We start from the raw sequence: 11,372 nt of genomic DNA on the forward strand, positions 1-11,372 counted from the left end.
CGTAGATCTAGAAGGCTTGGTTTCATAAGAAAACATCTCTCAGTTGTGACTGAAATTGTAGTAAAACATTTGTGAATTTTTGGTATTCTCTAACCCAGGTTTCTGTGAAGTGAATCATTAAGTATATTGAGGGCTGAGACAAATACACCTTTTGGACATTAGTTAAATCAATGGTTATGGAACAGGGAAGTAGAATTCAGGTCAGGATTTGATCCACCTTGATTTAATTGAAAGGAATGGCCTACTCCAGTTCCTATTTGTTATTAAGTATTGGTCAATAGTAATGCAGAAAGAATAATTTCAATCAGCAAATGCACAGATACCTATATATTCCCATGACTTTTTCTTGGTCTCTTTGAGGTAAATGTTTCTCATATTTCTAGTGCTGTAAGGCTGATTTAAAAGATACATGATGCACCATCAATAACTTTCAAAGACGTGAGGCGAGATATAGGCTTTTATTGGCTGGAAGAAAGAACAAGCAGCAAATGACCACCACACTACATCCTGGAGACTGAGGCCGGGGCTGTGTCTCCAATCGCCTTTCGGGGTCCGTGGGAGGAGCCACAGGAGCAGTCAGCGGGGGGGGACGTGTCCAGACAGGTATATGTAGTTCACCACAATACATTAATGATATTACAATTCAATTTTCATAACAAGAGAAAAATACATTTAATATTGATCTCATTATATATCCATATTGGTTGGAATATTCCAACCCTGCCTATTGCTTTCAGTTGGCTCCAAATATCAATGACTATCATTGATGCAAAAGATCTAAGGAGGATTTCTCAGCTTTTATCAAGCTCACAAGTTGCATTTTTGTATCAATGTGAGGAGGAGAAGTGCATTACGTGGTAGAGAAGTTGTTATATTTACGTATACACTTGAATATTTTATACAAACAATATCCAATCATTATGACTGGTGAGAGAATCAAGAATCCGAAGAAAACAAGGCTATAGACAAATCCTCTACAGCAACGTCTACATTTACCAGACCAGTTCTCTGTGGCAGCCAGTTTATCTCCTTTCTCCTGGTTCTGCATTGGGATTGTGCACTGAGAGCTGTTCACCTTTTCCACTCTTTCAGTGATGGTGCAAGAGGTGCAGTCTTTTTCACCGTTTATCGTGCTGTCGTCGCTTTGGAGGCTGAGGAAGTCCTTTCCACAGTACTCTGAGAATGAGTCAGCTTCGCCTTGGATGCTAGTAACAGCTTCTATTTTCACTTGAGGAGTGGGGTGTGAGGAAACATCGCCATTCTCTTAATCTGTTTTGCTACCTTCAGGATCAGGAATGCTAGCTATGAAATCAGCTCTGCCGCCAGGTGAATCTGCTGAATTTGATTTGACTTGTAAGTTACAAGAAGGTATTTTCCACTCAGTGGATAAGCTCACTTCACTTGAAGGAGTAAACTCAACAGAGTAAAGTTTCATATCCTCCACTTTCAGACTCACTTCAGATACCACTTCCACATTCTTGCAAGATGATATGTTCATGTAATCCTTCATTTCTTTGATGCTTCTGTAGATAATGCCTGAAGAAATAAGAATACATATCAAAAAATTAGTTTAACTCCAAAATATTTGATTGCAGCATCTGTTATGAAAATGTAAGATACTTATTAGAACATAGAACATAAAAATCTACAGAACATTACAGGCCCTTCGGCCCACAATGTTGTGCTGACCATGTAACCTACTCTAGAAACTGCCTAGAATTTCCCTACCACATAGCCCTCTATTTTTCCAAGCTCCATGTACCTGTCTAAGAGACTCTTAAAACACCCTACTGTATCTGCCTCTACCACTGTTGCTGGCAGTGCATTCCATGAACTGACCTCTGTGTGGAAAATCCTACCCGACATCCCCCTTGTACCTACTCCTAGCACACGAGTTAACTTTCCATTGAGAAAACTGTCTTGGAATCCGTTCCTACGTACTGTCCAGATCTACTATTTCCACAGAGCAGGGCGATGTGGAGTATACACGTACAGGAGCAGGATCATGAAATCCTTTTTTCAAAGTTGAACTGGTGAATTTGGTAGCTTTTAGCGTTTCTATTTCTTAATGTAATTTCGTCATTCTCACAGTAAAGTTAGTTCTTGAAAGTCAACCTCTCACACGCTAAAAAATGAACTATATTCTGAATTCCGACTTTTCTTATTAGATAGACCTCAGTATGTGCGGTTGGGAGACTGTAGGTCTGACACGGTGGTCAGCAGCACAGGGGCGCCGCCGGGGACCGTACTCTCTCCGGTCCTGTTCACCCTGTACACATCAGACTTCCAATATAACTCGGAGTCCTGCCATGTGCAGAAGTTCGCTGATGATACGGCCATAGTGGGGTGTGTCAGGAATGGACAGGAGGAGGAGTATAGGAAACTGATACAGGACTTTGTGATATGGTGCAACTCAAACTACCTGTGTCTCAATATCACCAAGACCAAGGAGATGGTGGTGGACTTTAGGAGATCTAGGCCTCATATGGAGCCAGTGATCATTAATGGAGAATGTGTGGAGCAGGTTAAGACCTACAAGTATCTGGGAGTACAGTTAGACGAGAAGCTAGACTGGACTGCCAACACAGATGCCTTGTGCAGGAAGGCACAGAGTCGACTGTACTTCCTAAGAAGGTTGGCGTCATTCAATGTCTGTAGTGAGATGCTGAAGATGTTCTATAGGTCAGTTGTGGAGAGCGCCCTCTTCTTTGTGGTGGCGTGTTGGGGAGGAAGCATTAAGAAGAGGGACGCCTCACGTCTTAATAAGCTGGTAAGGAAGGCGGGCTCTGTCGTGGGCAAAGTACTGGAGAGTTTAACATCGGTAGCTGAGCGAAGGGCGCTGAGTAGGCTACGGTCAATTATGGATAACTCTGAACATCCTCTACATAGCACCATCCAGAGACAGAGAAGCAGTTTCAGCGACAGGTTACTATCGATGCAATGCTCCTCAGACAGGATGAAGAGGTCAATACTCCCCAATGCCATTAGGCTTTACAATTCTACCGCCAGGACTTAAGAACTTTTTAAAAGCTATTATTAATGCTTTTTGAGTTAGTGATTTAGATGCATATCATATTTTTTACTGAGTTAAGTATTGTATGTAATTAGTTTTGCTACAACAAGTGTATGGGACATTGGAAAAAAGTTGAATTTCCCCATGGGGATGAATAAAGTATCTATCTATCTATCTATCTATCTAGCTTGCCGTGTGTATTTGGCATGATTTGTCTGGATGGCACACAAGCAAAAGCTTTCCATTGTATCTCGTGTACTACCAACATGAATCAACAACAGAGCCTGCAGAACCTCACCATTCTGCAACCAGTAGTTGTTGTTCTGTATGAAATTGTAACCTTTTGGTTACTCTGGGTTGATGGGCTAGTAACCCAGGTGACACAGGGAAGAACAGAAGTTAGACACTGGGTAACAGCAGTTACCCAGTTCAATTTGTGGTTATGTGGATCTACTGTTTCCCGGCGTATATGAAAAATAAACTTCTCGGGCTTCAAGCAGGGTACAGGTATTGATTTTAACTGATGTTTCGATGACAAGCTCTGCCATTTTCATCAGGGGTGATGTCTGGGCATGTCTAGTCTGGTGGTATTTATAATCCCATCTTCCATTCCTCCTGATTGGTTAGTCCTCATCCAATCAGGTTTCTGTTCTCCCATCTTGTTTATAATATAATTCCAGCACTTATTACAGTGAGACCTTTGTCTTTGTTAAAGTTCTTTTTCTCTAGTTTTATTTCAATAGCTTCCTTCACCAAGTGGTCCCTAAAGCCACTGGCATAGCACAGTAATTTTGTGCCATCGAAGTCAATCCTATGGCCATTGTGAACGCCCATTACCGCCCATTTCTCCAGGTAACCCAAACAGATACACCTCCTGTGCCCCTTGAGACACATTTCCACCATGCATTCCATCTGGCCGATACACATTGCTCCATGTTCACAGGGAATCCTGTAAACGCCAGCCAACCCGAGTTCCAGGTCATCATAAACTCGCATTAGCTGTGATTTGAGCTTCCTTACAGGTTTGTGGATGGTATTAATCCAGTATTTCTTCAGGATCCTGGCAAATATTCCAGAAAGTGTGGAAATATAGGAAAGACAGCCAGTAGCAATGGGTTCCTCCTCACTGTTAAGCTTCCTGGTTTTTCCATTGGCCCTTTAATGAGCCCGATTGATTTCCTTTATCTTGTAGCCATTCTGTAGAAATGTGGGTAATCGTTTTACTTCCTCGTGGAGACTCTCCGGGTTCCACGGTTTCTGGGAGGATTGCCAGGATCCTGAAGAAATACTGGATTAATACCATCCACAACCTGTAAGGAAGCTCAAGTCACAGCTTATGCGGGTCAAAGGTGACCTGGGACTCAAGTCAGCTGGCGTTTAGAGGATTCCCTGTGAATGCGGAGCAGCGTATATCGGCCAGACACATTGGAAATGCGCATCAGGGAGCACAGGAGGTGTATCTGTTTGGGTTACCCGGAGAAATCGGCGGTAGCAAAACATTGCATTTGTTATGGCCATAGGACTGACTTCGATGGCACAAAACTACTGTACCAGGCCAATGGCTTTTGGGACCACCTGGTGAAAGAAGCCATTGAAATTAAACCAGGGAAACTTTTTTTAACAAAGACAAAAGTAATAACTCTAAGTAATGACTGGAATTCAATTGTAAACAAGGTGGGACAGCAGACACCTGATTGGATGAGGACAAACCAATCAGGAGGGACGGACTACTGGACTAGACATGCCTAGGCATCATCCTTGATGAAGATGTCAAAGTCTGTCACTGAAATGTCGGTTAAAGTCGATACTCCATCCGGCTGGAAGCTCGAGATGGGTTAATTTGTGATAAAATGTTTGGAGGAATAAATCAGAATCTTACTTGTGAATTTGATATCAATTGATTTAAAAGTAGAATGTCCCAACATATTGGCTTCCTCTATCCAATATTGCTCCAAATGGGGGGGGGGGATGAAGGAGAAGATGTAAGGAAAACATGACCCTGATTTATTGCACTATCGTTACTGAAAACTACCATCAAGTCAAACTGACAATTCTCCATATCTCTCTATTGCGTCCATGGCTGGATCTAGATTATAGTAATAATGAACCTTAATCTGATGGATCCTAAAATGAGCCTCAGTAAGTAATTTATTTACATATTTATTGAGATTCAGTGCGGACTAGGTCCTTCCGGTCTTTTGAGCCTCGCTGCCCAGCGATCCCCCAATTCAACCCTAGTCTAATCACGGGGCAATTTACAATGACCAATTAAGCTACTAACCAGTGCATCTTTGGACTGTGGGAGGAAACTGGAGCACCAGGAGGAGACCCACACAGTCACTGGGAGAACCTGCAAACTCCTTACAGGCAGCAGAGGGAATTAAACCTGGGTCTCCTGTAATGTGCTGTGCTAACCACTACATTATCATGCCACCCTAAAAGATTAAAGATATCACACAAATACAGAACAACAAGGGGTCCTTTACTTCATTCACTCTTTAATGAAAGCCAAAAATTAGAAAAGCACGGGAAACTGCTATTGTTGGAAACACTGAAACAGAGAAAAACAGTTAACATTTCACGCTGATGAAGGGTCTCGGCCCAAAACGTCAGCTCTGTATTGCATTTCATAATTGCTGCCTCGCCTTCTGAGTTCCTCCAGCATTTTGTGTGGTTAACGTTCAGGTAATTTTTTAGCAGAAGCAAACAGTACATACAGGACTGTGCAAAAGTCATGGGCACAATTAAACAGCTAGGGTGTCTAAGACTTGCACAGTTCTGTAATAATTTTATGTGTTGCACCGTACAGCTGCTGCCATAAAAAGAAACAAATTTTCATGATTCCGATCAAGTTTCCCGATCGTCACTGTGGTGCCAGAAGGTGACGGCTGAAAGGTTATTTGGCCCTTACAGGAGTGATTCTGACTCTGTTCCTACATGGAAACATTTCAGCAGGAGTTGAAGGGCATGAAAACAAAAGCAACAATTCTGTTTTGCAGAAAAATAAATAATTCTTTAAAAAAACTTTCCTGTCAAGCTTATTTTTTAAAAAATCATAGGAGTTAAGATGTAATGATTTGCTTAAGCATTGTTTCTTACCTGAATTGTATCAGCAGTTCAGAAATCTTTTCAGAAAGTGAACCTATCTGCTGCATGAAACATCTCGATGCTTACTGGGCTGTGCTGGGAAAGGTGAGAGATCATAAATGATTGAGATTCTCACGATCTGCTGTCATGACACTTGCAAGACACTATTTGATGACGTCTTTTCAAGCAGGATTTACATGAAGACCAAGCCTCTTCATGGTATCTGAACCATTCCTTCAACACTCCAGCTGAAGTGTTCTTTCTCACATTCCTCTTCGGTCCAGCTTGCTCCTGATAACCACTACCCCTGTAAGAAAAATATATTCCTCGTATCTCCCTTAAAATTTGCCTCTCTCACTTCAAAAACTTGGGCTATTCTCTTTGGAGCGGAAGAGGGTAAGAAGTGACCTGATAGTGGTGTACAAGATAATAAGAGGCATAGATAGAATCAACTGCCAGTCCTATTTCCCTAGGCAGAAATGGCTTATCTGAGGCAGCAGATAAGGTGATTAGAGGAGAGTATAAAGGGGATATCAGAGCTAGGTTTCTTTACACAGAGATTGGAGCGTCTGTGGAACACACTGCCTGGGGTGGTGGCGGAGAGCCGTTTGAGAGATTTAGATATGCACACGGATGAAAGAAAACTGGATGGTTATATGGGAGAGGAGCATTAGATTGACCTTAGATTAGGTAAAACTGTCGGCAGAATATCAAGAGCCGAAGGACCTGTACTGTTGTTCAATGTTCTTTGCTCATCTTAACCTATGTTCTTTGCTCTATAATTCTGTACTCTCTGCCCTGGGAAGAAAATGCTGTCTATTCAAAGTTCAAAGTAAATTTATTATCAAGGCGCATATGCGTTTCCATACACAATTGAGATTCATTTTCTTGTGGGCATACTCAATAAATTCATAATAAGAATTGTAGTGTTCTTGCACAGGTGTAAAGAACTCTGAACTCAACACCGAGGTAAACCGTAGTCAATGAAGCCAGGATCGCCGTAAGATTAACCGTTTACTGTTCACTCTTCCACATTAACGTATGGTGAAAACTGTTGATAAAACAATACAAAATATATACAGTATTTGTTTCCTTCTTGATATCATATTTACATCAAAAGTAAAACTACAACAACTATATTACATTAAAGTGCAACATAGTCAGAATCTACCTACGCCATCGACTGGCTTTAAACACAAACTATCCGCAACTCTTTAAATAACAAAAACATAAACCTTATCAACCGTCATTACTTTTAACAGAATCAGCGTTAACATTTTCACTTCAACATATCGATGATCTCATGAACTTACGGCGTTGCTTCTCTGATGTTTCTAGTGTTTAGAAAGAAAACTTTTCTCGCGCTGAGCCCCCCCCTTCCCGTTTCTCCAAACCGGTATTTTCCCACAAGACGCGGCGAAACCGGATGTGACGTCATCGCGCCGCGCTATAACACACAACGAATTTACTTTCAACAACCTTAACTTTGTCTAGGAAACGATAACAAACGAATTACTAAAGCGAAAATATAATAAACTAAACAAATGCCATAAAGGCAACACAAGAATCAATGAAAGACCGACTGACTTGTGTGTTCAGCCAACATGCAAAAGGCAACAAACTGCAAATACGCAATTAAAGAAATAATAAGTGATAAATAAATAAATAAGCAATAAATATTGAGAACATGAGATGAAGAGTCCATAGGTTGTGGGAACATTGAAATGATGGGGCGAGTCAGGATATTCCCTTTGGTTCAGGAACCTGATGGTTGAGGGGTAATAACTGTTCCTGAGCCTGGTGATGTGAATCCTGAGGCTCCTGTTCCTTCCGAATACAGCAGCGTGTGCTGAGCAAAGGGGTCCCTGATGATGGATGTTGCCTTTCTGCAACAATATTTCATGTAGGAATTCTCAATGGTGGGGAGGCCTTTACCCACGAGGACTGGGCCATACCCACTGCTTTTTGTAGGATTTTTCATTCAAGGGCATTGGTGTTTTCATACCAGGCTGTGATGCAGCCAGTCAACGTACTCTCCACCACACATCTACAGAAGTTTGTCAAAGTTCTATCTGTCCTTAATAATTTTATATATCTCCATAAGATCACCTCTCAGCCTGTCTTAGTTTCAATGGGAATAAACTAGGTCTATCCAATCTCCCCTTGTAATTCCTGCACTCCATTCCAGGCAACTCCCTGATAAATCTCTTCTGCATGCTCTCTATTGATCCCACATTCTCCCAGTTGAATGGTGACCAGAAATGTACATAATATTCCAGATGCAGTCTAACAGAAATTTGGTGTAACTACAAAATGATGTCCCAATCATTATACACAACACCTCCGCCTGTGAATGGAAGCTACCAAAAGCCTCTGTCGTTACAATATCCACAACTTTCAGACTGCTAAGAACTTACAGGCCATGGTACCTTTTTACAATAACACTCTTAAAGAACCTGTCATTTATTCTATATAACCATATAACCATATAACAATCACAGCACGGAAACAGGCCATTCTGGCCCTCCTAGTCCATGCCGAACTCTTAATCTCACCTAGTCCCACCTACCCGCACTCAGCCCATAACCCTCCACTCCTTTCCTGTCCATATACCTATCCAATTTTACCTTAAATGACACAACTGAACTGGCCTCTACTACTTCTACAGGAAGCTCATTCCACACAGCTATCACTCTCTGAGTAAAGAAATACCCCCTCGTGTTTCCCTTAAACTTTTGCCCCCTAACTCTCAAATCATGTCCTCTTGTTTGAATATATGTCCTACCAAAAGTCAATTTCCATTATCTCACGTATGTTGGGATTAACTTCCATCTGCCTCTGTTATGCCCAACTTTCCAGTTTATCAATGTCCTGCTTATAAACCTCCTTTGCTTCCTTCAGCTTCACTAATTTTGCATAGTATCTGAAAACTTACCAGTGAGACCACCTGCATTTCCATCCAAACTATTTACACATGTTACAAAGAATGCAGGTCCCAGCACCAATCCCTGTGATAGATAGATAGATACTTTATTGATCCCAAAGGAAATTACAGTGTCACTGTAGCATTACAAGTGCACAGACATACAAATCAGAAGAGAAGTAGAAAGAACTTGTCATCTATATCAATGATCTGGATGATAATATGATAAATTGGATCAGCAAATTTGCTGATGATACAAAGATTGGAGGTGTGGTGGACAGTGAGGAAGGATTTCAAAGCTTGCAGAGGGATTTGGACCAGCTGGAAAAATGGGCTGAAAAATGGCAGATGGAGTTTAATGCAGACAAGTGTGAGGTATTGCACTTTGGAAGGTCAAACTAAGGTAGAACATACAAGGTAAATGGTAGAACATTGAGGAGTGCAGTAGAACAGAGGGATCTGGGAATACAGATACATAATTCCTAAAAGTGGCGTCACAGGTAGATAGGGTTGTAAAGAGAGCTTTTGGTACATTGGCCTATATAAATCAAAGTATTGAGTATAAGAGTTGGAATGTAATGGTGAGGTTGTATAAGATATTGGTGAGGCCGAATTTGGAGTATTGTGTGCAGTTTTGGTCACCTAATTACAGGAAGGATATTAATAAGGTTGAAAGAGTGCAGAGAAGGTTTACAAGGATGTTGCTGGGACTTGAGAAACTGAGTTACAGAGAAAGGTTGAATAGGTTAGGACTTTATTTCCTGGAGCGTAGGAGAATGAGGGGAGATTTGATAGAGGTATATACAATTATGATGGATATAGACAGAGCAAAGCAAGCAGGCTTTTCCCACTGAGGCTAGGGGAGAAAAAACCAGAGGACATGGGTTAAGGGTGAAGGGGGAAAAGTTTAAAGGGAACATTAGGGGGGGGGGCTTCTTCACACAGAGAGTGGTGGGAGTGTGGAATGAGCTGCCAGATGAAGTGGTGAATGCGGGCTCACTTTTAACATTTAAGAAAAACTTGGACAAGTACATGGATGAGGGATATGGTCCAGGTACAGGTCAGTGGGACGAGGCAGAAAAATGGTTCAGCACAGCCAAGAAGGACTGAAGGGCCTGTTTCTCTGCTGTAATGTTCTATGGTTCTAATAAAAAGCAATTTACCTCAAACAGTCTAACAGGAGGGAGTCATCACTTCCCCGACTATAGGTTGACTCATTATGGAGCCTGATGGCTGAGGGTAAGAATGACCTCATATAGCACTCTTTGGAGTAGCACAGACATCTTAGTCTATTACTAAATGTACTCCACTGTTCAGCCGAAGTGGCATGCAGAGGGTGAGAAACATTGTCCAGAATTGCCAGAATTTTCTGTAGGGTCCTTTGTTTTTCCACAGCCTCCAGTGTGTCCAGTTTGACTCCTTTAACAGAGCCAGCCTTTCTAATCAGTTTATTGAGCCTGTTGGCATCACCTGTGTTGATGCCATTGCCCCAGCACACCACCACATAGAAGATTGGACTGGTAGAACATGTGGAGGAGAGGCCTGCATACTCCAAAGAACCTCAGCCTCCTCAGGAAGCAGAGGTGACTCTGGCCCTTCTTCTTTTCAGCCTCTGTGTGCACCATGAGTTAAAATCTCCCATTCACAATAGCATCTGTGCATCACTACTTTCTGTCTCCCATCATCAAGTGACTTCTGGATTCATTTCGCAATTGTCATAACCTTCTAAACCAGTCTACCATGCAGAACCTTGTCAAAAGTCTGACTTGCACTACACCCATCCCATTGAAAGAAACATTCTTCTGCACCAGGATGTATGGTAAAACTCCCTAATAAGACCAAGATCCATCCAGTTTGTTTTGTACCATCCAGGTCCAAACCAGGATGATATAATCCTATGATGCAACCACAGACTGTATGTGGCTGACCATAACAATCGGCCTCCAGTGAGTGAAGTAAACAGATCTAGACATGGACAAAGAAAAGATGCCAGTATTGACAACCACAGGATGAAAGTCATATCCTCTTTGAAAGCATTCTGCAGTAATCTCTAATCCTATTTTAGAGAAATTATATACCACAGCCCAAAAGAAAGAACTTGCACAATAATAAAACAGCATCTGCTCCCACCATGAGTCTTTTTCTATTTAACACTCAGTCACAAAACCACACTTACAGATTAGTTTTAAACCCACTATTAATATTATTTTGTTACTCTAATCACCTTTTGCCATTTATTTGAGCAATCATTGCCAATAAGCAGAATTATTTACCATAATACAACCCCTCCATCACCTCAATCATTTCAGTTGATCTTTTGTATATTTAAAAAAATTATAGCACCATTTT

The 11,372-nt window shown here is 41.5% G+C and overlaps 1 long non-coding RNA gene across 1 annotated transcript; it reads right to left on the reverse strand.

Annotated features, from left to right (window-relative positions):
- Positions 1 to 439: 439 nt before the first annotated feature.
- Positions 440 to 7,517, reverse strand: LOC140739147 (uncharacterized). Its single transcript, XR_012101571.1, has 3 exons — positions 7,414 to 7,517; positions 6,113 to 7,151; positions 440 to 1,536 (listed from the first exon to the last, which is right to left on the reverse strand). It is a non-coding gene; the product is annotated as an uncharacterized lncRNA (long non-coding RNA).
- Positions 7,518 to 11,372: the final 3,855 nt, after the last annotated feature.

The sequence above is a fragment of the Hemitrygon akajei genome, chromosome 15 (assembly GCF_048418815.1).
Source record: "Hemitrygon akajei chromosome 15, sHemAka1.3, whole genome shotgun sequence".
In the NCBI taxonomy this organism is placed as follows: domain Eukaryota; kingdom Metazoa; phylum Chordata; class Chondrichthyes; order Myliobatiformes; family Dasyatidae; genus Hemitrygon; species Hemitrygon akajei.